Genomic DNA, 22,558 nt, shown 5'->3' with positions numbered 1-22,558 from the left:
TTTCACAGTTAAGGTATAACATTACCACCCACTGCTGGGACTCCTACTCCAAACGGTGTGAGGTATAGTTGGGACTTCATATCAGGGAGATCCCCTGAATGTTGGTAGGTCCAACACCGTCAACATTTCTGGTGCTAGGAGGGCCAGATGACACACTGATCCCTTGAAGTATGTTTTGAATTTCCGCACTCATCTAATGAGTTCTTCCGCAATCCTAACCCCAACATGTTTTTCCAAAAACGTAAGTCTTCAAGTGTCAAGGAGTATCATAAATGACTTGTCAACTCTAAAATTCGATGGCAAGGGTGAAACATCGTTATTTGAGTATACTTCTCATTTTCTTTAATTATGCATAGAACACAACATCCACTGTGAGTATGTTTATTTTAGGTTGCTCATTCTCATGTTTGAAGGGTGCATAAGGGAATGGTGTCACACATTACCTAATGCCTCCATACACTCTTTCGCACTTTTTATATGTATGATCATAAATGTCCATGCAAGAAAATTCTGCAATTGCTAAAATCACCTTGATGAATCACTTCATCATTTTCAAAATCGTTTCATGCATTTTTGTTTTGAATTTCCTAAATATGAAGTTGATTATCCTTTTTTATCAAAGATATTTCAATATCTTGTTCACATTTTAGAAAATCCACACGAGCTTGAATCCTTTGAGCTTCTCCCAACATACCTCGGTGTTAGAGCTTTTAAATTTACGATGGACAAGGTTGTTGTTCCAAGTGACCTTCTATCCCCTTCTCATCAAACAACTCTGGTTCTGCAGGTTGAGGTGGGAGAGATTGAGAATTCGACTGATGATATACCACCATCTTCTCCCACCCCACATACTCAAACTTTCACCATAGGTTTGGACTGCGAGTCTGATGGTTAAAATGAAGAAATATCTCATCGTCATCCATCCTTTGGCCCCTCTGGTCCTCCGAATTATGATTTGTTGCGTTCACCTGTTTTGAATCTCCCTTTTAATGTTCACGAGGATTAAGTTTTTGATGGAATTGGTGTTGAACAACCAACCTATGATATCATTTACAACGATCATGTGTGGGAGCCCATAGATGAACAAGAATTTGTAATGAAGGATGATTTTATTCCTTCCGCGCCTCTCCCTCATCATCTTGACATTTTCTACGATTATGTCATTCATGTTGAATCTTGTGAAAATTTAGTTTCTATTTATGTTACTACTTATGATCATTCTGAGAACATGTGGAATGTCATTTTTTCGTCTGAATGCGGAGTGGACAAATATTTTCTACCTGATCCTCCCAATCTCTCATATTATATTTCTAAAAATATAGAGGGTGAAACTTCTTGTTCTCCATCTTTCCCTCTTTGAGATTCGTCGGATCATAAGAATGCCTCTATTTGTGATATTGAACTTTCTAATCATGGTTTTCATGACCATTTCATTGATTCATTTGGTCACGATCCTAATTCTTCTCCTCTTGATGTTTCCAAGCCATCGATATTTGGTGATCCATATTCTAAGGTGTTGGAACTTCCCCAAGCTCAAGTTGATGGTTATGTCAGGTTCTCATAGTCTTGAGGTCAGTTCCACTTCCGATCAAAAATGTGTCAAATATTTTGAGGCTCCTCATCACTCTATTTCACACATTGAAAATCAATATATTTTACAATTTTCTCATCCTCCATCTGTGCCACATGATCCTATCACTCAATCATTGTAGGAGTCATACATCGTGAGCATGATTGCAAAAAGAAAATTCTCTTCTTTCTTTATGTTCACCTGATGAGTGCCAGTATTGCAGCAAGGATGTTGCAACTCCTGGGCTACCAGCTTTACTTATCAATCGGGGTTTGTACAAACTTGGAGGTGATGGTGTTGTATGCACAAGTAAAAGTGATGGTTTTGCCTATTGTCACTGTTCAACTGGCGAGATACCACTAGGGTTCGAAGCTAGACTTCTATGGAATCAGAAGAAGCTTGATTCTTTGATTGAAGAAAGGTAAATCTACTCTAAGAGAGAGTTACTCTACTGCAATAATGGAGAAGGCCTACATGTAATGCTAAATCACACAATTGCCTAATTAACCATTTAAGAAGCTATGCTTAGGCAGAAACGCTAATTCAACATGAAATAAATGCTACTATCTAAGTTGAGAAGTAAGAAGCATAAAAAAACACTAATGTGCAAGTAAAGAGACTGAACTAAATCTATTTTTGTTTTTTTGTCTTTTTATGTAAAATCAAGTATGCAACTAATTGCTTTTGTGGATGTGGCAGGTGAATTAAGGATGTTTGAGGATGGCTTAAAGGGATATGAGATGGTTGGATGGTGTGGAGGACCCCTGGGAGGCTTTTGGTGACTTCCTAGAGGTTTTCCATCAATTCGACCTCAAAATATGTCATTTCAGGAAAACCTACAGGATGTACTAGACCTACACGATGATCCTGTAGGAATTACAAGAAACCTATAGGATACAACTGAGAGCTAAATGTGAGGTGTTGGGGGTGATGGGAGGCTTAGGAAACGTTTGTGATGGGTGGAATATAGGGGGAAAAGGTCTAGGATCACTTAGGAGTCGATATCCAAGATAGTAGATGGCTCGATTTGCTCAATGTGCTTGGAAGAATTTATATGAAAAGTGATGGAAAACTAGTGAAGGTGATGGTGAAAACAAGGGATGGCTAAGGTGGATGGAGTGGAAGGTGGTTGCTGGCTATGAAGTCTTAGTCTCCTCCCGAAGCACCTGGTCTACATAAAACATGTGTGTCTTCCAAAAATCTATGCACCAAGATACATTTTCGTAAACTAGAAAAGTGGAATTAATGAATTAGCTGCCTATACTATGCATGAGGAAAGTTGTTGAAAGGAATGAAAGAATGAATCAGATCTATTGTAGAAATGGAGATGAAAAATATGAAAATTGAAATCTACCTTGCAAAACTAACCAAATACTAATTTAAAGACAGCAAACTCCAAAGCTCATCAAAGAACTAGAAATCTATGTTTTTGGGGTTGCTTAAGGGTCCCTTGCTCAAGTCATGATCCCAGAGGGAGGAAGTGAGGCCGAGACACCTGCTAAAAACATTTTGGTAATCCTTTTTCTCCTTGCTAACCCACTACTTGAAGTAAGGCACAAATGGAAGAAAACTAATAAACAACGAATCTAATCTACACTATTTGCAAATGGAAATACATCTAAGAGAAAATTAACAATGAAGCTATGAAACTAAACTAAAAATACATGTACAATAAAGAGGAGCCTTGGCTGCTAGCGTTGGGCCCTTACCCAAGAGCTTCATGCCTCTGAGTTAACTTAGTGCTAGCTCAAAACAAAACTCATTCTTATTACCAAAACAACAAATTACATCAATAGAACTTTCACGAGTATTGCAGCTCGAAAATAGGTTAGAGTTTTACAATCAAAATCCAAATCCTATTGAGGTCCTAGGCCTCTCTACTTATACATCTAAAGTCCCCAACGACTTCCTTAAAATTAGGGAGGCTTGGCTCCCAAAATCGAGATAAACTGGTGCTTTGTCTCTCACTTGCTCGGCTATGTTCTAGTCCTCATGATTTGGCTCTTTGCACTCTGAGCTGATGTGATGAATGGAGGAATCTTTGAATGGAGGAGTAGTAAATGAGGAGGATTTACCTCCTACAATCCCTCTCCCTTGTCCCATTCGAGTTTTGACCTTAGTCTTTGCCAAAATTCCTTGATTTTCTCCTTTAATCCTGCATTTGATCCATATTAGTCCACAAAGCATAATATCCAACTCTAACTCGCCTCATAAACAAAATATAATAAAAAACATGTAATAATTTATGAGAAAAGTTGGTTTGACTAAGCTAGGAGGTGAATTAAGGCCCATATAATCACCCAATGATGAGGCTCATCATCACCCCCTACTGAAAGTGTTGCTCATCCTGTGAGTAATGTAATCAATATCCATGTCCTGCATGGCTCTAGTGGCCTCTCTGACATCCCATGCCTCTATTGTGGTCTCCTCTTCTTGTTCATAGAAGCATGCTTTCTCTTCTACCTCCTCCCATCGCCTCTTTTCTTCTTCTTCCTTTCTCCCTTCTATCATCCCTAAGAGTAGTGGTGGACTGAGTTTTAGGCCAATCCAATTGACTTTCAACCTTTTCATAGATTTCTTATACATAGGTGTCCTATTGAGTGCCTCTCTCAACCTTTGAGGAGAGTGATATTCTCTTATCTTTAACCTGTATGGCAGTGTTTTCCATCTCCTCAGGCAAGCATGTATGATATCATCTCCTAGCAACCTAAACATGTCCTAAAAATGTGAAATTTCTTGCTCTTGGGAAGCAAGATATCTAGGTGCCAGCTAAGGATCATTTGCAATCAAATTATGGGTACTGATGAGGGCCATGGGATTTGATTGTTCAGCTCTGATGACAAGAGGTTCAGTTTTCTCTCTTGCCAATATCCTTTTCACCTCTATAGCCCTTGACTCCTCATGGCTCATCCATGATGCCAAAGCCATTAATTGTAAACCTCCTAGTTTGGTATTAGGATCCCATACATTCATGTTTGTTAGGGCCATGTTGTGCAAATAAAACGTATCCATTTTGGCCGTATCTTCTAGTGTACTTTGATCACAAAGATCAATGAACTGCATGTAGTCCTAAAATGGCATGGTGCCTCTCTGTGCTAGGGTCTTAATCTGAAATTGCAGCCACTGTTCTTTGAGGTATAGAGCAAATTATTTGGCTGGCATCCTAAACTGGATTGCTTCCAAAGAGAGATAGGCCATACATGCCAATTGATTCTCTCTCTCCTGTAGTTGTCCCCTCAACCATGCATTTTCTGTCTCTAGTTGATTTCTCATTATGGCTTCTCTATCCCTCAAGCCACTTAGCTCTCTACCTATCTCCTTGAGTTTCGCTTCCATGTGCCCAATATATTCCACCCCTTTTGATTTGGCAATCTGCATCCATCGATGAGTTCTGTCCCTCTCCTTCTCAAGCTTGAAGAACAGTGGGATGGGAAATTTTTGAGGTATGACCCTGCCTCCTTCAATAAACCAGTAATAGAAGTCTAGGTTAGGTTGGGGGCTGGGTTCTTTTGTCTCTGGATCCTCTTATTTAGTTTCTTGCTTCTCCCCTACCTTCCTTTCCAATTTCTGTGCCTCTTGTAGGTTCAACAGAGTATCCTGTAGGACTGTTTTTGCTTCCTGTAGATTTTGTTGTGTATCCTGTAGGATTGCCTTTCCCTTGGAGGAAGTTGATCTAGTAGTAGGCCTTCTCACATAGGTGATAGGGGACTTAGGGGAAGGCATTTTCTCCTTTTGTGTAGGGGAGTCTTCAATCACAATAGGAATTTTGGTTGCTGCTTGGGGTTTCCCCTGTTTTATTCTTGTGCTTTTTCTTGTCCTAAAATATAATGGGGTCTGCCTCTGTCTTTTTCCTTTTTTCTTGATGGGGGTGCTAAGAGCAGTGAGGGCAGCTGCTGCCTCTCTCTCAGTGGCTTTTGGAGACACCCTAGGTGACTCCTCCTTGTTTTCTGTCCCCTCTTTTCCATTGTCTTCTTCCTTTATTTCCTTCCTATCCTCTTCTTCTTGTAGATCTTCATCATTTCTATCAGTTTCCTCCTTAACATCCTCCTTTGTTTCTTCACCATCCTCCTTATCTTCTCCCTCTTATTCTTCATCTTCATCATTTTCTTCTATGTCATCTCCTTCTTCATCCATCTCATCCTCATCTCCTTCTATATCTTCCTCTTCCTGCTTTACTTCCTCTTCACTCACAATAGGACTAACATCATATGTGAGAGCTTTGATGTCATCCTCTGCTAGCATGTCTTTGAAAACTGACCATGTTATAATAGTTCTGAGGTTCTGGAGGGAATCTTCTATAAGTATCCTAATTAACTCATGGTGAGCTAACTATTGGGAATTTCCCTCCTTCACTTTGATGCTTGATTCTATTAGTGATTGAAGGAGGAAGTATGGTATGTTGAGCCTTTGGTGAGGGGGTGTTTCTACTCCAAATATCAATTATTCAAGGATCCTAAAATGATAGCCATAGACCACACTATACCTAACCTCACATGAAATGTATTTGATCATTTGGTAGCTTACCTCATTCCATGTATATGGCAGACTTTTCCTCCTTACTCCATTTTTGTCCTCAGTGGGTTCCTCACCTTCTAAAAAGAATTTCCTTTTGGTAACCTGGCTATCTCCTTTGTCTTCTTTCCTCCATGGTATTCCTAGGGAAGTGTGGTGACTCTGATGATGATCTTAGGGGTGAGTTATATAGAGAGGTCCCTTATTACAACAATGGCATGGATTCTGGTGAGTGGAGTGAGGGAGAGAGAAAATTCTTGAGGCACCTCATCATCATATCCTCTGAATTTTTCGAAAAACCCCATCCAATTATGTCTTGTGAAGATTTCAAGCACTTGGAGGTGTTGTTGGATTCTCACAGTGTTGGTGGGATCCCTCCTATTAAACCCTCCTATCATCTTGTTGGTGAAGTTTGAGGAGATGAGAGGGTTGAAACAATTTTCAAATGCAAAACCAAAACAAAAATGACTATGTATGTAATTCCCTTACATAGTTGCTAAATTCACTCAAACTTAAAGGATTTATGGTTCAATTGCTTGTAAAGAGGAATGTAATTATAGAGGCTACCTCTTTAGATTGTTTGGAGTGGTCAACTCCCATGTTATCCCTTCTGAACTCTTCTCTACCAATCCTATAGATAGTCTCTATGTATCCTGTAGGAATTCCTGTGCATGATCCTATAGGAATTCCTGTGCAATCCTGTATGAATTCCTGTGCAGTAAAACAATGGAGATTTGCTTCCGATGGGTTGCCTGGGTATGAGAGTGACCTAAGAGAGTGAGTTTCGAGGAAGTGAAATGCATGAATGCATGGGAATGATGTTTATTTCCTCTTATGGTGATTCAGGGTGAGGTGGTGTGCTAGCAGCAAAGGTACGTTTCCATTTTTGGACCATTGGTCCCCACTACCACCTCATCATTCCCCACTTCTTGTAATCAACTCCTATCTTATGCATCCATAGTTTTAACCGCTTTTGTCCTACTCCTTCTCTGTCTTTGAGTTGACTGCAACCACGTGTGAGAGGACACCCTGTTGTGTATGTGTTGACTGAACGAAGGTGGCCAAGTTAACTGGCCACCTTTTCACTTATAAACCAACTATCTCGTAACCCTTACATTTTTTTGACTACATGATGCATATGAGAGAGCGAGCGGGATACTTACCTGTGGTTCCAATGCTATGCTACAGTTGTCGAAGACTAGAGGTTTTGTTGTGTGTATTCGCTGCATGCTATTCTCCTTCCTCCTCTTGTTGTTTGCTAATGACTTCTTTGTTTATGCAGGTACCTGTGGTTGAAGATGGTGATGTTGCTATTTTAGAGCTCCTAGATCATCATGTTGGAGGCTTGTTACTAGTATGATTGGTATTCTGTGGGATAGGTTGCTACAGGATTTCCTAGAGGATGTCCTATAGCTGCTTCTCCCTCAGAACTCTTGATCATTCTTTTTGCTGGGGTTGTGAAGATGGTGACATGGATGGAGAGAAAGAATGGGAGTGTGGAGAGCAAGGAATATTCAGGTGATGCTCTTTATTCCTCTTTGTTTCCCTTTCTTCGAACACTGGAAAAGAAATACTCTTGAAACTGATTTTTCTTTTTAAAGGGTGAGTGCAGGGGTGATGATGGTGGACAAGGTATGGTGATTGAATGATGAAGAGGGTGAATTTTATTTTCCTAGAAAGTCATTCATTTGCCTTAGGACCACTTCCTGTAGGATTTTTGGGTCACTATAATTCCTATAGGATCATCCTATAGGTTTTCAGGGGATCCTGTAGAAAACACAGTCCCTTCATAAACTAAAGCAATGGAGTGGAAAAAATGACAGAAATGGTGGAGGAATGAATGGTAATGAGTGGAAAATAAATATGTGAGTCACAAGGGTATCTTGGTGATCCTCCTTTTCTCCTTGACCATCCTTCTTACTGACCTGCAAATGGAAATCTTATGATTTTAAAAAAAAAATCTATTTTTTTTTTTGAAAAACAACTAGGCTGCCTCTGAGAGGTTTTCACCCTAGTTGTTTTCCTTGGTCTCCTCAAGAGAGGTTTTCACCTAGGGATCTTTCTTATTCTCTCTCTCTCTCTCTCTCTCTCTCTCTTTTTGTTTTGACACCATTGAGCTACCTCAAGAGGTTTTCAACCCAATGATGGGACTCAGGCGCCTCATGGAGGTTTTCACCTGAGTTCTTATTCTTTTTTCTTTTTCTTAGTGATTTGATGGGGGAGGAGCTGGAACTTGCTTCAATATCATCACTTTTTTATTGATATCATCAAAGAACTCTTGTTTTGATAAAGGTCTCTTGTAAATTTTCAATCGATGTCCATTAACAAGCAAAGGAATGGCCTCTTCATCTATGGTTTTGATTTGGACTGAACCATTATCATGGCATCTTTCCACAACATAAGGTCCTAGCCATCTTGTCCTTAACTTACCCTTGAAGTCTTTATACCTCAAATCATATAGAAACACCTAATCGCCTTCCTAAAATTTCTTTTCCTTGATGTTTTTATCATGCCAGATCTTCCTCTAAAGTTGAACTACCTCTATATGTAGGAGGGCCTGCATTCTGAATTCATCTAAACCATTCAATAGGAATAATCTCTCTTTCTATGCACTACTGAGATCTAGATCTAGTTGGGCTACAATCCTTAATGTGTTATACTCAAATTCAATGGACAACAAGGCCTTTTTCCCATAGACCATATCATAGGGTGTGAATCCAGTGGTGGTCTTCCATGTGGTATTATAGGCCTAGGTGGCCTCAACTAGTCTATCTACCAAATCCTTCCTGCTGCTGCTTATCACCTTGGTCAAGATGTCCTCCAGAGCTCTGTTGGTCACCTCCACTTATCATTAGCTTGTGGATGATAGGGAGTGGAGGTCATATGCTTGATCTTGTGATGGCTGAGCATGTCTTCAATCATCTTGGAGGTAAAATGGTTGCCTTGGTTTGTGACCAACTCTCTAGGGTACCCAAATTTGTAGAATACATTCTCCCTTAGGAACTCAACCACCTTCTCCTCTGTTGTTTCCTTAATTTCCTTGGTTTCAGACCACTTAGTCAAATAATCAGTGCAAACAATAATATATTGTTTTTTATCGGAAGGAGGGTCAATAGGCCCAATGAAGTCCATGCCCCACTTGTCAAATGGCTCAAAAGTCACTTGAGACTATAGATGCATTTCATCTCTTGGAGTAGGCCTTCCCATCCTTTGGCACCGATCACATTGACTAGTATATTTTCTCACATCCTGATGAAGAGTGGGTCAATAATAGCCTAATTGTAACACTTTGAATGTTGTCCTCTTTGCTGCAAAGTGACCTCCACAAGGCCCATCATGACAGGTCAAAAGGATTTCAAAGACTTCCTCCTCCCTGACACACCTTCTCAAGATTTTATCTAGGCCAATTTTGAAGAGATTTCCCCCAATCCAAGTTAAGGGGGCGATTTTCCTAACTATCTTTCTCTTTTCTTTGGAGGACAAGCTTGGTGGGAACTATGCTGATACCAAATAGTTTTATATATCAGCAAACCATGGAGAGAGAACTGAAATAGAAAATAAGTGCTCGTTTGGTAACTGGTCATCAACCATTCCTTCTTCACCTGCAGGAAAATTTACTCTAGACAAAAAGTCTGCAACAACATTTTCCTTACCAGGCTTATCAACAATGGTTAGATCAAACTGTTGTAATAAAAGTAACCATCTTATAATTCAAGCATTCACATCTGGTTTGTTCATTAAATATTTGATTGCAGCATGGTCAGTATGCACAAATGTTTGATAGCCTATAATATAATGCCTGAATTTGTTCAATGAATGCACAACAGCCAAGAGTTCCTTTTCAGTCATTGTATAATTTAGTTCAGCCTTTGATAAATTCTTACTAATAAAATAGATAACATAAGGCAGTTTTTCATCTATCTGACCTAGGGCTACTCCTATGGCTTTGTGTGAGGCATCAACATGAACATGAAAGGGGAGGGCCCAGTTTGGGCCTTAGAGAATCGGTGGAGTGGTTAACTTATCCTTTAGGATTTCTAAGGCCTCTTGACAGCTTTTTGACTATATAAACTCATAGCCTTTGGCCAACAAACCAAATAAAGGAGAGGCCAACTTGATGAAGTCCTTTATGAACCTTCGGTAGTATCCAACTAACCCTAGGAAACTTCTGAAATCTATCTGCTTTTGAGGAGGTGGGACCCTTTGGATGATAGCTATTTTGTTTGGGTCCACCTGTAGTCCTTGATGAGATATTGAATGACCTAGCATGGTCCCTGTAGTCATCAAGAATTTACATTTTTTGGGACTGAGAGATAGGTTCATTTCAATGCATTTGTGCAGTACTTTGCCTAGGTTAGATAGGGCTTCTTGAAAATCATAGCCATAAGGTGTAAAATCATCCATACAAATCTCCACCACATCATGGACTAATTCGATGAAAATACTCAAGACTTCTCTCTGGAAAGTGGTAGGAGCATTGCATATGCCAAAAGGAAGGACCTTATAGGAAGAAGTACCCCAAGGACAAGTTAATGTGGTCTTATCCTAGTATTCCGGGCAGATCTAGATTTGGTTGTACCCACTGAATCCATCTAGGAAGGAGAAAAACCTTTTCCCTACCAGGCCATCTAGCACTTGGTCAATGAAGGGTAGAGGAAAATGATCCTTCTTTGTGGCTTTGTTCAACTCTCTCTAATCCACACAAATTCTCCACTTAACATTTTTCTTGGGAACTAACACCAAAGGAGAGACCCACTCACTACCGGAGATAGGTTAAATGAATCCTACATCTAGCAATTTTTGCAGTTCTTCTTTAACTATGTCTTTAAGAGCTGGATTCATCCTCCTTTGTGGTTGTTGGACCGACTTGCAACCTTCTTTGATGTATATGTGGTGAGTAAACACTAAGGGGTGTACTGCCTTCATTTCTTTGTAACTCGAAGTGAAGGCTTCTAGATTTTCCTTTAGCATGTTATATAACTTCTCTTCTTGGAGAGAAGAAAGAGATGGATTGATTTTCAAAGTTCTCTCTAGGCCGAATTATATGGTTTTGACACAAAGTGGTTTGGAATCAGCCAAGCATAAGCCGATTGGATGATTGTTCTGGGTTTCCCTTAGTGCTTCTTCTAAGGGCAATGAGCTGGGAGTTGGACTTAGGAGTAGGTGTTCAATCAAGTCATCCTCATCCTGTTGTCCTCCTCCCATGGTTGCTTCTAAAGTATAAAGTTTGGCGAAAGAAAATTCATCTTCTTCCTCCTCCTCCAACCATAAAGGTAAGTCATGCTCTAGAGAAGGTTGAGTAGGAGGGTATAGGACTAACTGCTTGGACATATGCCCATTCTTAATGGTCATATTCCTAGCTTTGCAGCTAATGTAAGCATCGACAGTGGCAAACCATGGTCTCCCAAGGATAAGAGGGTAACCAGTAAGCTTAGCCTTAGGCTGGAAAACTAGGAAATCTATAGGGTACTCCCAAGAGTCAATGGAGACCATCACATCCTCCACAATTCCCTCAGGGGTTACTGTGGAATGGTCTGCAAGTTGCAGAATTGTTGTAGTCTTCCTCAATAAACCTTAGAGCTTGAGCTTGAGTATAGTGTCCTTGGTAATCAAATTAATGGCAGCCCCAAGATTGATCAAAGTGTGTGGGACAATGGTTCCATTGATGTGCACATCTACTATAGGGCTTCTAGGGTCCATATATTTTGGATAGATTACCTGCCCCAACATTAAGTCGGATAGCTGCCCAATGACATTAATGGTAGGGGCATCCCTTTTTCACCTCCCTGGATGCTTAACGCACTTCTCCTTAATCAACTTATTGTAAATAGGAACATATTTTGTTGCTTGGAGAAGTGGAATCCTTAAACATAGATTTCTCATTTCTCCCAGAAGTTCAGTCTCTTCTCGGGTAGGCTGGAGTGGTTGGGCTAATCTCTCAGTTAATGGTGGATTTACTTTTTTATTTCTTTCCTCTCTTTCTCCCTCAACCTCCCTAGGTGGAGGTGGAGGTTGGTTATCCAGGAGAACTCTCCCAGATCTCAGGTTAATCTCTTGGATTTCCATAGGATAAGCTAGATATGATGTCACTCCATCGTATACTTGTTGAGCCTGCCTGTTGATTAGGTTTGGATTTGGCTGGGCAGGCATCTCATGTTGCTTGGGTGGAGCAGAGTGTAGGAGTTGTGGTAGGGCAGGTAGTGGAGGCAATAGAGTTGAAGCATTGTTGTATTAGGGCCTCCACCCCTGAGGTGGTGCATTCCACTAAGGTTGTGGCAGAGCATGAGGTTACAATGACTGGCTAGCTGGCTGGGAATGATACTGAGATGCAAAGGACCAAGGAGGGGATGTATACCAGGAAGGATGAGCGGGGGGTCCCCAAGAAGCTATGGCTGTGGTTTGGTTGGGGTTGTAATATGCATGGGATGAGCCTTGCATGCCTTGCTAGTATGGTCTAGGCCCTTGAGGTCTCCTTTGGTTAATGTAGCAAAGCTTCTCAGTGACCCCTTCAGCTCCTTGATATACAGCTTTGATTCCAAAGAAGGGAACTTGTCTATGGAGTGTTGTTCTTCATAGACTGAGCAAATTTCAATAGAGTTCAATGGACATTCATTCCTAGGATGCCTCCTCATGCATCCAGGACAAAAATGGCCAAGGATCTCTCTGCTTCCTCATGCTTCCTCTTGATGTGCATGGTGTCCATTTGTAAGGCAAGGGTTTGCAACATCTCACTTTTGAAATCTTCTAGCATGTTTCCAATTTCACCCTTGATGGATGAGTTGGAAACTGATCTACTAACCATAGGTTGACTACCCCTACCATTTTTCCTAGCTACCCTAGAATGGTTTCTGAAGATAGTCTTGATATCCTCATAGGGTAATTGGAGATATCTCCTCTTGCTAACAAATGTAGGGTATCCAGAAGATCTTCCCTTACTCCCCTAAGAAGGACCAACTTTAGTGACTCAGGGTCAAGTGTGCATCTGGCCCTTTTGTAACTAAGCTGGAATCTTTCTTTGTAATCCTCTAGGGATTCATCATTGCCTATGATTTCTTATTTAGTATCCTTTGATCGATAGTAGTCTCAATATTTGTTGTTAAAGGCCGGCTACATGTAAGCCCAAGTTGTGATGCTATCTCTAGGTAAACCCATGAACCAGTGCAATGCTGCATCATTGAGGGTATATGGAAATAGTTTTAACTTTTTCTCATCATCTATATAGTCATAGGTTCAGCATATAACAACAAACTCAAATAAGAAAGTGTCGGGGTCCTTTGTGGTCAGGCCATGGTAATGAGGTAGGGCAAAGGGACTTATATTTTTCATCTTAGTGTCCCCATTGGTTTCCCTGATGGGGAGGGCACCCTCAACTCTCTCTCTATTCCCTCTCTCATTTCCGTTTTCAGCCATTAGTTCTGTAGGAATGGGTTCTTCTTCTTCTTCTTCCTCTGTAGGTTCTTCAAATATGTCAGGTTTCTCACCTAAGGGTTCCTCCAATTCACAGCCACCAAAGAAGAGGTAAGGTTGGTTGTTTGATGCATTGGGGGTATTTGGCAAAAATTTCCCTAAGTTGTCCCTATCCCTACGAGGCATGAAAGGAAATATTTTTTGTTTGGTTTTGTATTTTTTCAAACTTGGAAAGTACTTGCAGAATTGAAATTGCTGATTGAATGAAAATTTCTGACAGAATGAAAAAGCTACTTGCTGAATTAACATTTTTCTTGCAAAATGGAAAGGAAAACAAAAAATTCAAAATGGAAGAGAGGAAACAACTAGATTACTTTTGCAGAAATAAACCAATGGCAGAATATTAAGGACAAGAAATAGAAGAAAAGAAATCAGTAATCACATTCTACTCAGACACCTCCCTGGCAATGGCACCAAAAAGTGATGATCACTAGTATCACAGCAAGGATGATGCAACTCTTGGGCTACCAGCTTTACTTATCAACCCGGGGTTCGTACAAACTTGGAGGTGATAGTGTTCTATGCACAAGTAAAAGTGATGGTTCTGCCTATTGTCACTATTCAACTGCACGAGATACCATTGGAGTTCTAAGCCAGACTTCTATGGAGTCAGAAGAAGCTTTATTCTTTAATGGAAGAAAGGTAAATCTACTCTAAGAGAGAGTTACTCTACTGCAATAATGGAGAAGCTCGACATGTAATGCTAAATCACACCATTCCCTAATTAACCATTTAAGAAGCTATGCTTAGGCATAAATGCTAAATCAACAAGAAATAAATGCTACTATCTAAGTTGTAGAAGTAAGAAGCATCAAACAACACTAATGTGCAAGTAAAGAGATTGAACTAAATCTATTTTTGTTTTTTTGTCTTTTTATGCAAAATCAAGTATGTGACTAATTGCTTTTGTGGATGTGGCAGGTGAATTAAGGATGTCTGAGGATGGATGGAAGGGATATGAGATGGTTGGATGGTCTGGAGGAGCCCTGGGAGGCTTTTAGTGACTTCCTAGAGGTTTTCCATTAATTCGGCCTCAAAACAGGCCGTTTCAGGAAAACCTACAAGATGTACTAGAAACCTACAGGATGATCTTGTAGGAATTACAAGAAACCTATAGGATACAACCAAGAGCTAAATTTTAGGTGTTGGGGGTAATGGGAGGCTTAGGAAAGATGTGTGATGGGTGGAATGGAGTGGGAGAACGTCTAGGATCACTCAGGAGTCAATATCCAAGATATTAGATGGCCGGATTCGCTCAATGTGCTTGGAAGAATTTCTATCAAAAATGATGGAAAACTAGTGAAGGTGATGGTGAAAATAAGGGATGGTTAAGGTGGATGGAGTGGAAGGTGGCTGCTGGCTATGAAGTCTTAGCCTCCTCCTGAAGCACTTGCTCTACATAAAACATGTGTGTCTTCCAAAAAGCTATGCAACAAGATACATTTTCATAAACTAGAAACACAGAATTAATGAATTAACTGCCTACACTATGCATGAGGAAAGTTGCTGAAAGGAATAAAAGAATGAATGAGATCTATTGCATAAATGGAGATGAAAAATATGACAATGGAGATATACCTTTCAAAACTAACAAAATACTAATTTAAAGACAATAAACTCCAAAGCTCATAAAAGCGCTGAAATCTGTGTTTTTGGGGCTGCTTAAGGGTCCCTTCCTCAAGTCATGATCCCAGAGGGAGGAAGTGAGACTGAGACACCTGCTAACAACCTTGTGGTGATCCTTTTCCTCCTTGCTAACCTGATACTTGAAGTAAGGCACAAATGGAAGCAAACTAATAAACAACCAATCTAATCTACACTACTTGCAATGGAAATACATCTAAGAGCAAATTAACAATGAAGCTATGAAACTACACTAAACATACATGTACAATAAAGAGGAGCCTTGGCTACTAGGGTTGGGCCCTAACCCAAGAGCTTCAACCCTCTGAGTTAAATCAGTGCTGGCTCAAAACAAAACTCATTCTTATTACCAAAATAGAAAATTACATCAATAAAACTTTTACAAGTATTGCAGCTCAAAAATAGCTTAGAGTTTTACAATCAAAATCCGAATCCTACTGAGGTCCTAGGCCTCTCTACTTATACATCTAAAATCCCCAATGAATTCCTTAAAATTAGGGAGGCTCGGCTCCCAAACTCGAGATAAACTGGTGCTTTGTCTCTCACCTGCTCGGCTACCTTCTAGTCCTCATGATTTGGTTGTTTGCACACCAAGCTGATGTGATGAATGGAGGAATATTTGAATGGATGAGTAGTAAATGAGGAGGATTTACCTCCTACAATCCCTCTCCTTTGTACCATTCGAGTTTTGACCTTAGTCTTTGCAAAAATTCCTTGATTTTCTCCTTTAATCCAGCATTCAATGCATATTAGTTCACAAAGCATAATATCCAACTCCAGCTCATCTCATGAACAAAATATAATAAAAAACATGTACTAAGTTATGAGAAAAATTGGTTTGATGAAGCTAGGAGGTGAATTAAGGCCCATATAATTACCCAATGATGAGGATCATCATCACCCATAATCACAGTTTGAAATTTTTTACTTACATGTCTTCAGGTCATAGTGTATCTACGCACCACCATACACGCAAAGAATGTCTCCCATTCACATTTCTTTCTTTATTTTTTGCACATTATTTCAAACTTCAAACATTTTGGTTTTTACTACCTTATCTTCTTTGTTTGTTGTTATGCTTGTATATATTTCTTGACATGCATTCCTTCGCATGTCATTGGCTACATTAGAAGTATCATTTCACCTGAGTCTAGCCTATTCATTGTTAGGTTAGGAGTAGGAGTAATTGTTTTCTTTTCTTGTTTATTTCTTTGAATTTCTTTCTTTTACATTCCATTCTGCTTCTTTCCTTTTGTTTGCTTTCTTTTCAGACATGAGACCGTGTTTGGCTTCTCAGATAACCAAAGTGAAGTCCAAGAGGAAGTTATACTTCTATCAATGCTTGGTTATTTGTTTATTCCTTCCCTTTATGTGAATTTTTCATTTCTTTTAGTTGATGATACTCTAATGGAAAATACATTCCTTTCGGAGAGAGTCATAGTGAAATCACGATGCTTGCACTTTTAACTAGTACCACTACTTTGATTGGTCTTCTATTTTCGGTTAATCCTTGTCAACTAAGTCGAGTAGAGTAAGGAGGGGAAGAAAACCTTAACAAGTATGTCATAGTGTGTATATAAATATCCTTCTCTCGAGGGACAACCTTGTATCCCTCTTCCACCCCCATGAAATAAATAAGTGCCTATGCACAGTTCTTTGAACAAAGCAAAATGAAAAGAGAAATAAAGGGTGAAAGAAGAGAAAGGATTCCTATGCAGAGAGGTGAAGCAACCAACTTTGTCAGGGTATTCTCCAGGTTTGCTTGCAGCGAAGCAATGTTTGTGTTCCTGAAGTGACTCCGCTGGGGTACTGTCCAGGCCTCTTAGTAGCAGAGAAACACCAAAGATGAAAACTAAGACTCTAACAATATCCTTAACTTGTGCATTTATATACTCCTCATCCCCAATCGAAACAACTCAGTTTGACTTGCCTTGGTATGTGTGCTACCGATAAAGAGAATGATAGGGACTATATCTTTAACTCAAGTTAAGTGCAGAAGTTGTGACAATTAATGAAGCAAGTAATATTTCCGGAAGAGTTATACCTATTTTACATTAGACAAGATCCATAAAAAGACTTGGATTTCTACCAGTGTGTCGCCAATGATGTAGCAGCTACAACCACCCTCCAAACTTTCACTTATGATTTGGTTTTAGAGACTTCCTTCTTATCCACATGAGCTTATCTTGTATTGTTCTAAAGTACGTGTGATTTGAATGAGATTAATATTTTTCATTTGTGCTTGTGTTTGCTCATTTTTACAAGTAGCTAATCTTTTCAAGTCACAAGTTAACCTCTTGACATGGTCACACAAAAATTATGGCCTTGCCTCTAGAAACTGTGTAATCATTGAAGGTAGTCAGCCTTGCTGATTAGAATTGCATGGTTCAGAATGGCAGTTAGCCTTGAGATCAGAAACTATGCATTCATGGAAGGAAGCCCAAACCTGAGCCTAGAAACTACAAAATCCCTCATTGAACCTGGAAAATGCGTAGTGCATTGAGTTGGAAAGTTTCCTAGTTACCCAGAATTTTGCATTCTTTCCTGACAGTGTGCATGGAAAGTTTCCTTGGAAAATCAAGAAAACTAAAGTGGAAAAAGTATCCATAGGAAATAGGGATCTATTATTAGTTTCTCAAAGGTAACAAATTTCTATTTTTAAAGTTTCCGCTAAGTGTCACTTTTCCTTGATTTTAGGCATGTACATCATAAACCATCATTCGCTCAAATCTAGTTAATCAATGCCTTTAGAGATCATTTGCACATATGATCCTAGATCTCTATCATTCCTGAGGAGATCAAGGAACCTTCAGTCCAGTCTTCGTCACTTTTCCAGGTGAGTTTCTCTTTTGTCATATTTTGTCACGTTTTTTGTCACTTTTTGTCATTTCGCTTGCGTGAGTGTTTGTAGGTTTTAACTCCGTACAGAAATTACCTACATACAAATTCTAAAACACAGAAAATAAATAATGTGAGAGCATAACAAATAAAACACATATACACAGAGATTTTCCCCTGGATCCCAAAACCGGGACTACCAGCTTTATTTTTCATTATGTTCCTTTCAATGTTACAATACATATTTATACATGTTGAAGCATCCAATACCATGCACTGAAAACCATAGCATCCAAAACCATGGACCGAAAACCATTGCGTCCAAAACCATAGGTAGGTTCACCCAACCTAATATAGGGTCCAAAATGTTTTTTCCCCTGGGCAACCTAGCCCCCTCAAACTCCCTACACAGGGGGGCTGTTGTCCCCTCTCTAACCCCTCGATTAACTACATGGGCTAGTCATGGAAAGAATATAATACAACCCAACAATGTTTATTTACTTATTTCTCTTCATGGTTGCAATCATTCCAAATTATTTTAAATTGTAGAAGTGTTTTTTTATTTTTTTGTTTTCCATTCACAAGTGTCGCATTGGTTTTCCTTTTTTTTGCACTGATGGTCATCGTTGTGGAAACTCTCCTCACATACTTTATTTTTCTTCTGTTTGATCAGTTTCTGCACTTCATCTATATTGATTCACTCATACTTAGTAAGTTTTCCACTCAAGCTCACATCATCATTCACTTCTGCTCATTTTTTTTACACTTCCACTCAGTAGATCTACACTTGCTTTGTCCATATATTTCCTTGCCCAGTTGGGCACTAGGCAATCCTAAGGCTCAAGACACAAGCTTGGCCTCTGGAACTACACAATACGTAGTACATGTTGACCCTAACTGTGCATTGCGTAGTTTTAAGGGTCATCATGTCACCTTGGCCAATGAGACTGCGCAATGCACAGTCTCTCCCATTCCTAAGCCTCAAGCTTCATCCTTGGCTGTTGGCACTATAGAGTGTGTAGTTTTCATAGTCAACCAATCTCCCTTGTAGATAAAAAATGTGCAATCCTTCTCTCCAGTTGTCTGGAATTTCGCTTAATCATGCTTTGAAGGTAGATTTGTTGAAGCTAATGTTTTCTTGTCATGAGTGTCCTTTCTGTCCCATGGGTACTACACTTGTGAAGCACTTCTCTTTAGTAGTCATTGTTACCATGGCACCAAAGATATCTGCATCAAAAGAGACCACTAAAATAAGTACTGGGGAAGTAGTTGAGCAAACATCGGTAGAATTTCCAGTGTATGCAGACACTCAGTTGTTTATAGAAAATGGGTCAACAATAACATGGCAGATCTAGAGGATAACTTTAGAAGTAGCACCAGTAGAAAGCAACAATTTTGTACAAGATAAGGGAAAGAGAAAGGTTGTTGATAGTCTAGGGGGAGAACAAAGCTACAAGATAAAAGTGAATTGAATCCTTATGAAAGCAAATTTAGCTGTAAAAGCGAAGAGGAAGTGGACGATGCAAAGAGAGGAGTAGAGGAAGAGAGCAAAGCAAAGCTTGCATAAAGCAGAAATGAGATTGAAGCAAGAAGAACAACAACTAAAGGAAGAACAAGAGTTGAGGAGGAAAGAAGAAGAAGAGAAGTAGAAGTGGGATGAAGAAGAAAGGCAAGGTGCCATAGCAGAAGAAACAACAACAATGTAGGTTGAAGAACAAAAATACAACTAGCCAGCAGCAAAGGAGGAGGGTGAATAGATGTAGGATCAAGAAAATTCTTAGTAGATTGAAGACTTGGTTGAAGTTGCATATATGGAGTTGGAATTAGAGCCGCAAAATGAGGATGTTGACCTGATGCCGAGTGCACCATAGGTCATTTTCAGTCTCCATCACCTACAGCAGTAGAGTTAGCTCCTAGCGAAGAAGGGGATGTTGTTCCTCTTGATGATGATCCGATAATGGACTTGTACAATATGTCTTATGATGAATTCCCAAAGAAAATTGCACAAGCATGGAGATAGGATTTTCTGGATGATCATGCATCACCTACATTTAGTAGAGAGAGGGTGATATTGGTAGACTCCAATAAGAATCCAAATATTATTTCCGAAGCCAACTTGGCCTTTGTAGGTGCAGTAAGATCAAGCACTTGGTATTTGATGGCCAAGAATAAGCAATTGGCATAGAACTTACAGGTTTTCCAGCAAGAGATAGAAAATCTCCACGTAGTAGCATAGAATGGACTCTTTACAGAGGTCTACTTGGAGGAAATGAGAGGAGCGATACTTGGTGAAGAATCGACACTTGGTGAGAACATGTGAGACCTCTATGAGGAGCTCATAACCATACATAAGGCATTTATTCACTTTCATGGTTGCAGCAACAAAGCAGAGACTTTGTCAAAAGGAATGTACAAGCTTCCATTGTCATCATACAAGAATGGACAATGTGATACAAAGGGGCACCACTTAACTAACCAAAGACAATGAAGCCAAAAGCAGATATGGAGAAAGAAATATTTCAAATATTGTTTCAAAACAAGAAGCATATTGCCTCACTCATTGGAAGTATTTAGGCCTCATATGTACGGTTATACAACAATTTGGATTTCATTGTGAAAACACACAAGATACCATCAATTGGATTGCTCACCAAATTCAAATGCAAACATCAATTCAAGCAGCTATTTGAAGAGTACTTGGAGCAGATGACACAGATTTCCACCAAGGAGGATTTGGAGATGAGCAGACAAAACATGCAAAAGCACATCATTAGTCCTGTCTATATTAGAACAATGTTTCTCTTTCCCGAGAGGGATGTTAAAACTGGCTCCAACTCATTGTAACCAGATTCTATGGAGGCTAGAGTTCTCTTTTAGCCAGACACCATTACACGGTTTGGGGATGTCATCGCACAATACTGAGCTTGGCACCAATATGTGACTGAGAAGCATCAAATGGAAGTTGTTGAGCTAGAGTTTCCCCAAACTCAAGCATCATAGTGGTTTGTCTTGTTAGGTTGTCAAGTTTTCTCTACCCTATTTTTTCTTATATGGGTACAAGTGTAAATTGTAATATTATTTATAAATATATTGTAAGTGAAATTCCAAGTGTCAATATTGGAATATAAAGAGTCACAATGTAATGTAATGAGTCATTCTGTAAAGAAGTTGAAGAGTCATGAGGGTATTCAAAAGGTTACAAAAGGAAGTTGAAGAGTCACCCTCTTATTATAAATAGAACCTCATAACTCATGTAAAGGGATTTTGGGAGCCAATATTTTGGCTAGGCTTAAGCTTAGAAGGAGCTTGGGAGTATTGTGAAGAGCCTTAGCTTCTCCATAGTGTAGAGTGAGTATACTTCTTTGGAGAAGCAGGTGTTCTTGACTTTAAAGTTCCACTATTGGGGCTAGTGGTCTGTCAATGGTGTTTGTATGAATGGAACTTTCACTTATAATAAAATGAGAGCAAACACGCTTTCATGCATATGTTGTGAATATAGTAGGACTATTCTTGTTGTATTTGCAATGTATTTTATTTAACTTATGCTTATTATTTAAACTATTTCGTTTGCATTTGTATGAATCTTGTTGAATGCATGTTGTTGTATTAATTCATCACTTTAACTTGTGGACTATCCTGCATCTTATCTTGTGATGTTTTTATGCTCGTGTGTTCCTTTCAAGTTGCCTACTATTACAGGCTTCCAAGGGGCACACCTCCTTTTCCCTTCATGTGATGGGACCTTCATGCATCACACTTGGCCTTTCATAGGGTCACACACTTATTGTCGCCCAAAGTTACCATACTTCATTCTATGCATTTTGACAGTCAAGGCATAACATTACCACCCACTGTTGGGACTCCTCCTCCAAACGTGTGAGGTCTAGTTGGGACTTCATATCAGGGAGATCCCTTGAATTTTGGTGGGTCCAACATTGTCAATAGGTTCCTAGAGGAAAACAAAGGTGGGATCCAAAGACTATAATTGATGACACTTTTATTCTAGGAACAAATCCAAGAGTCAATGTTATTCGATGTGGACATGGTCAATGGATTGTACACATTAAACAACCACCATAAAGGATAACGTCAGGTGGCCTGTCATTTAGACTGATTTTTCCTCTTTGAAGCATCAATGGCTAGAGATTTATTTATGGAAGAAGAAATTTTAGCAATCCTAGGGTCTGATCGCTAGCCTATTAGGTTAGAAATAGACTTGAAAATGGTTCCCCATAATAGGCCATTATGACTTGAGAACTTCTGGATTCAAAAATAATATTTTTTGTCGAAGTTGGAGTGGTGGTAGGAGATCTTAGTATAAAGGGATAGTCGGATGCAGATATTCTAGCTTAAGTTGAAGGAATTAAAAATCAGAATTAAACATTAGAACTGAGAAGAATTTGATAGTACCTTTTAGGAGAAGTGGAAACTAGAGGAACACATGGAAGAACTTCAGACCACCATTATCAAGGAAGGCATGTCAGACCATCTCATTGAGGAGGAAGGTAAATTGATTCATTCCCTTGA

Source organism: Pinus tabuliformis, chromosome 6 (genome assembly GCF_031772625.1).
Source record: "Pinus tabuliformis cultivar Carrire ecotype Pingquan chromosome 6, CPIR1, whole genome shotgun sequence".
Taxonomy (NCBI): domain Eukaryota; kingdom Viridiplantae; phylum Streptophyta; class Pinopsida; order Pinales; family Pinaceae; genus Pinus; species Pinus tabuliformis.
Note: the sequence above shows the minus strand (reverse complement) of the source record.